General features: G+C 34.0%; 1 pseudogene; it reads left to right on the forward strand.

Annotated features, from left to right (window-relative positions):
* Positions 1-205: 205 nt before the first annotated feature.
* On the forward strand, positions 206-5,808 carry LOC106932963 (uncharacterized; annotated as a pseudogene).
* The last annotated feature ends 246 nt before the right edge of the window (positions 5,809-6,054 follow it).

Here is a 6,054-nt window from a genome sequence, read left to right on the forward strand (position 1 = left end):
CTTAAAACATGGGAAAATGTATTGTTATAAGTGAAATAACCAGTGGAACTGGTATTCTTCATCAAGATTAAGGATTTATTGACTTAAAACAAGCTCTTATATCTTACTGAAATTTTACTTGTAAGTTAGTTTTGTCTTATTTCAAGTGTCACAGGACAAAAAATGGGATTTTCGGCAGCTATTGACACCTTGTTCTGCCGTGCGCATGGAGATTGAAGGCTTTCGGCAAGAGGTTTTTGTCAGAGTTGAGCACTGCCAAAAATGGTCAAAAATGCTGTGTGTCCGTGTTCCCCTATCGCCCCCCCCCCTCCCCTTGTGCCTAGCAGAGGTTTTCGTATTTAAATGAAGTTGCTGAGTGCCATGCAAATGCAAATCAACTGTTGAGCACCGCCTTTTGACTCATATTTATTTTGTAGCTAACCCTTGTTACCATAAAGAAGTATGTTTGGAGAAAGAATATTAAAACTATCTTATCCATTAAAATATATATTGCATGTGTGTTAGGAGCACTGAAAAACTTAGTTTTTGTTTAATTGATGATATGAAAGAAGAATATACATGAGGAAGGAGATGAGAAGTTCCTGGTTTTGAAGTGAAGGAGGAAGAGAAGCGAAGTTAGAAACCAGCAGCAGCTCAAGATGAAGGTCACTGTAATCTGCCTCTTCTTCCTCAGTGAGTACATTTGATTTAATCTCCTGTTGATTATTCAACTCAGTTTCCCTGATTATTGATCAGTATCTGCAGCTGATAAATCCTTTATCAGCCTTTCACCTGTTGTGTGTCTGACATGTTTCTGTTTTTTGTACTAAAATTGGTGTTAAGTTGGAGATACAGTTTTCTGAACTTGCAGCCCACATCTTAATATTCTGAGCTGTTAGAAAAAAAGACATTGGTTAAGTTAGTTAATCTGCAGATTTGTAAATTTATGGTTATTTGAACATTGAGATGATGAAGAAACATTTTTATTTTGATATTTTTAAAGAGCATAACACATGCATACATTCTTCTTTTTGAGCAAACATCACTTATAAGCAGTCAAAGACAAAAAGTTTGTTCAGAATGAAAAGGGTTTTCAATAAAAAAATATACCTTGAAAGCATCTAAACTAATCTCACGCATTTATTGTAACCAAGTACACAGTTTCACTTTTTGATGTTTTATTTATTTATCCTGCTACGTTGGTGCAGGTTAGTTTAACCGGGTTGCATTCGTCTCTTAGTATTGAAAAGTTTCCACAAGTAAATCCAGTCATGTTTTTAAAAGTGAAGAGAAGTGAATCTGCATACCTTCAGTCTGGTTGGTAAAATACTTTCAGTGAGTCTTTGCTGTTTGTCTTTGCAGCACAGCTGCAGAATGGAGAAGTTGAATCTGTTCAAGGAAGAACCTACACAGAGATGGAAGGAAAAAACATCACAGTTTCATGTTCATTTACCTTCACTGGGCGTAGAATGTACTTCTGTAAGACAGACTGCAGCAGAGACAATATTCTTATTGAGACGACTGATTACAGAGCACAGAGTGGCAGATACATCATTGAATTTAACAGAACAGGTTTTGCATCACATGTTGTTTATGTGAGCATTATGGAGCTGAAAACGTCTGACTCTGGAAGGTACAGATGCGCTTTGGGTAGAACCGGGATTCGACACAATGATTTTAAAATCTTTGTCATCTCTGGTGAGTTTTTTTCAAAGCAATTTACACCAAATATCAAGAAAAAACAAAGGATGAACCAAAATTTAAATGCTACAGAAATGTAACTTATTTATTGTGCAGAGATCTGGGGCAACAATTACAAAACTACTACAGTCTGTTAACAATACTATAAAAAATACCAGTAAGAAAAATCCATAAGGTGGGATATTTGGAAAACACTGAGTCAGTATCTGTACAATTTAAATTATTAAAATAAATTGACTTAGTGAATCTAATGACAGTTTTAGTTATTTACAAATCCAAAAATCAGAAATTACCAAGAAAAATTCAAAAATTGTTCATGACTAAGTTAAGGAGTTTAAAATATGGAAATTAAAAACAAAAACAATTTTGTGTGTCAGGAAATGGAATCAAACTGTGCAATAATTTGATTATTGAACTTAGACAATGTCCAAACTGTTCAAATGATTATTGCTTTATGTAATATACAATAGTTTTAATTAAAAAAAAATAATGATTGCTCATCCACTTTATTTAAAATTAAATAGATACTATACTGAAGGGTTAACTATTAAATAAAAGTTTAGTTGTTATTTGTATGGATTATAGTAAATGTAAGATTATAGGTGGAAAAGGTTTGGGAATATTGATAAGTTAATACTTCCATCCACTCCCTTGATTATATGACATTATGTTTCATACTTTATTTTTTTGTACATATTCAAAAAACAAATTCACAAACAAATTATAATTTTTAAGGAGTGTAGTATTTGCCTTTATATGCTGAGGTCTCAGTTCAAGTTGGGTGAAAGCCAAGCATGGAAATATTTAGCTCCTCATTCGTTGAAGCAGCTCAGAAAACATTGAATTAGTTAAAAGAAAAACCTGAGACAATTTGGTTCTCCAAACATTTAAGTGCAATAGTTCATATTTAGGATTTATTTGGTTGCACTGCTGAAAATGTAATTGATCTGTTGTGTGTTTTGTTGACCTTTTGACATTTTACATCATGTAGAAATTTGACGTTTGCTGTCATGTTCGCGAGGACACTTCAAGATAAAATTAATATGAAAAATGAGAAACTGAACACTTTATCCATGGTGCAGGAACAGTAATAAAAATATAAACTTACTGCTTATTAAAAACACAAAACTATAATAATTATTTATCTCCAATCAGCTTCCCCAACAGCAACATCAACAGGGAGTCAGAGCTTCTCTTCTTCTCCTCCTTTCTCCTCTGAAACCACCAAACAGTCCAGCTCATCAGCGCCACCTTCAGGTACGAAACCTGTTCATATCTGCAGCTTTTCAGAGACGATGTGACTCTGTTCAACTCTAAATGTCCCTGCAGGGGTTCTGCTTTCTGTCGGTGTGGTTCTGACCATCATGGTCATCATTTTGGCTGCAGCTCTTCTGGTTTTCTTCAAACACAGAAAAAACAAGCAGCATGAAGGTGAGTTTCAAGATGCTAACATCACTTTAGGAGAAAATGCATTGAATTGACTCTCACTGCTACGGACTGACTGGAACTACCAGTTTCAGCTGCCCATTATCAAACATATTAAGATATGTTTAATGGTATTATTGTTATTTCCTAAGTTAAGCAATAATCTAGTCGGAGTTTTAGCTCCTCATTTGCTCTTCTTAACCTTCCAGAGTGCTTTTAGAATTTGGACTTTGATCCTTCAGTTAGCAGAACCACTTTTTGTTGCAAATCCAGCTGTTAGTGTTTCTTGCAGTAAGTCTTTTCCAGTCAGACACGGATATTTTATAAATATTAAATATTAAATCAGCTCTAAAGGCCCAGTTTGTGCACAGAAACAAGGGATTTGACTTTGGTTCCACACAGAAGTTGCGCTAGACTGTTTTGTTGTCTGTCATTTTGAGTGATCAATATCAATATCAATTTACCTGTCAGTTTTTGAAATGATAATAATTACATATTCAATTGTAAATAATACTCTACAAGATGAACCGAGAAACCACATCAAATCGATCGATTAAGATGAATATATTTAACTTTTTCTCTGCAAGTTTTGAAATCGGGAAATATTTATCAAAGTGATCAGAAGTTGCCAACAGCTACCTGATCACACAAAGATGATAAAAATTATTTGATTTTATATTCATCCACAATGTTCTCTGTGCTTACAGTTGAAAATGTCAGCACATCTGCACCAAAGGTCGGGTGTGTAATCTGTCAAAATCAATCAATTAATCAATCAAGTGTGTTTGTGCAGCACATTTCAGCAACAAGACAGCAGGAAGTTCACATCATAAACACACAACAATAAGAAGGCATGAAAACAACATATAGTGACATTTTGACATTGATGAATCATATTTTTCCATTGCTGTTTAAAAAAAAAAATCTGTCAAAGATGGAAAATATTTGGTGAACGCCACCCCGGTTCCACATTTAAATATAAACATAAAAAGAGGAAATAAATATACATGTATTTTGTAAATATGTTGATATAGAATGGTTTACAAGAGAGAAAGGCAAGGTTGGATTAATGCAATATGCACACTGACTGTTAAGTGTTTGCATTTTTACAAAATGAAGCTGTGTCCAGGATATGTGGGGTCTTCTCTTTTTATAACTCTAGACTTGTAAAAGTCCTGGATGGACAAATAGCAATCAGGGAACCTGATTGCTATTTGTAGAGAAAAGCAGAAGCTCATTCAAAATGGAAAAAAAAAAACTTCTACACACAAAATTTTTTACTAAAAATTTTAAACTAGACTAAATGTGAATGTATTTGGAGCTAAACCTACCCAGTGTAGATCTGGGATCATTACCCTGCTAAAAGGTGAATCTCTGCATCAGTTTTACATAAAATAGCAAAGACAAAACGCAGCAATAAAAATGGCAGAGATCCATCCATCCATCCATCCATTTTCTGTACACCTTTGTCCCTTAGTGGGGTCGGGAGGTGCTGGTGCCTCTCCAGCTAACGTTCTGGGTGAGAGACGGGGTCACCCTGGACAGGTTGCCAGTCTGTTGCAGGGCTGGCGGAGATCCTCTAACCTCAATGTCTCACAGTATCAAATTCTATATATTTAAGCATCTTGTTTTGTGTGCAGCAGGTTCTGCAGAGCCTTCAGGAGGAACAGAGTATGCTACCGTCATAAAGGTGAGTTTGAATCAGTGTAAATAATCTGTTTGGGTTTTTTTCACTATTTGTGAAATCATCTGAAACAATATGAATTTTTCCTGCAGCCCAACAGAGTAAAGAGGGAACCTGAAACCCAAAACACAGTAAGTAAACTCTGAAATTCAAGTATTTCATTCAGTTACATTGTGAAAGTAATTTTTTCCATTAAAATATTATAAATTTAAATATTTAAAGTGAAACATGACATTTTATGTGAAGCTAGTATGAAAAATAAACTTTTATCCATCATTTTTATGCTTTTATAGCGTTAAATTCATCTTCTGTGCACCACATCGTCAGTTTTAGGATTTTATCTCTGAATTCAGGCTCATTTTATGACAGTTGGTAATCCTTGTAGTTGTGGTTTTAGAACAGCAGGGGGCGTCCTTCAATGCTTTTCGTCAGATGAACGTAATTTATGATTTTATGATTAAATATTTTAAAAAATTTTCAGACTGGCTGAAAATATGAGGACAGTTTGTGAACAGAAGTTGCATCATCGTCTTCCACAGTTTACTTTAAAGGATTTAAAGCAATAAAAACTGTGACTAATTGAGCTGTTCTAAATAATTTCATGATTTTTTATTTTTGAAAGTTTACATTTCAAAAGCATTGAGTCAAGTTTTAGTTGGTTTATTTAAATTATAACCAGGTTTAGAAGGAAAAAATAACAGGCTTATCAAGTATTGAAATATTTGCTTTGTATTTAGAGAAAGACAAATAATCTCATAAAACAATATAATTATAAATAAGCTAATAAAAATCTTTAAGATGTCATTTCTGTTCCTTTCATCTTCCAGGCTGAAAGTGACAACCTCGATTACTCCGAGGTGCATTTTTCCAAACAAACCACCAACCTGCACAGCAGCGCCCCCTGTGGTAACCATGGAGACGTCGTCATCTACACTGAACCTCGGATAGATGGAAAATATGGCGGCCGCAGTGAAGAGGATTCAGCTGCTCTTTATTCCACTATTACTTTACAAAAATAGTGACAGAATTTAAAAATAAATATACCATGGTTCAAACAATATAAAACTTAATTCTGTTTATAAATCGGTTTTATTTGATATTTTTTGACCAATAACATTCAGCCACACTAAAACAAACACCCCCCCCCCCAAAAAAAATGAAATAAACAACAAAAGATTTAGTTTTATGTAAGTGAAAACATAAAATAAATGTAGTTGTTTATTTTAAAGTTGGTCTTAAATTAACATATTATGCATAATTTACTC

Source organism: Poecilia mexicana, unplaced genomic scaffold (genome assembly GCF_051168715.1).
Source record: "Poecilia mexicana isolate PSO_F unplaced genomic scaffold, ASM5116871v1 scaffold_7, whole genome shotgun sequence".
Classification (NCBI taxonomy): Eukaryota; Metazoa; Chordata; class Actinopteri; order Cyprinodontiformes; family Poeciliidae; genus Poecilia; species Poecilia mexicana.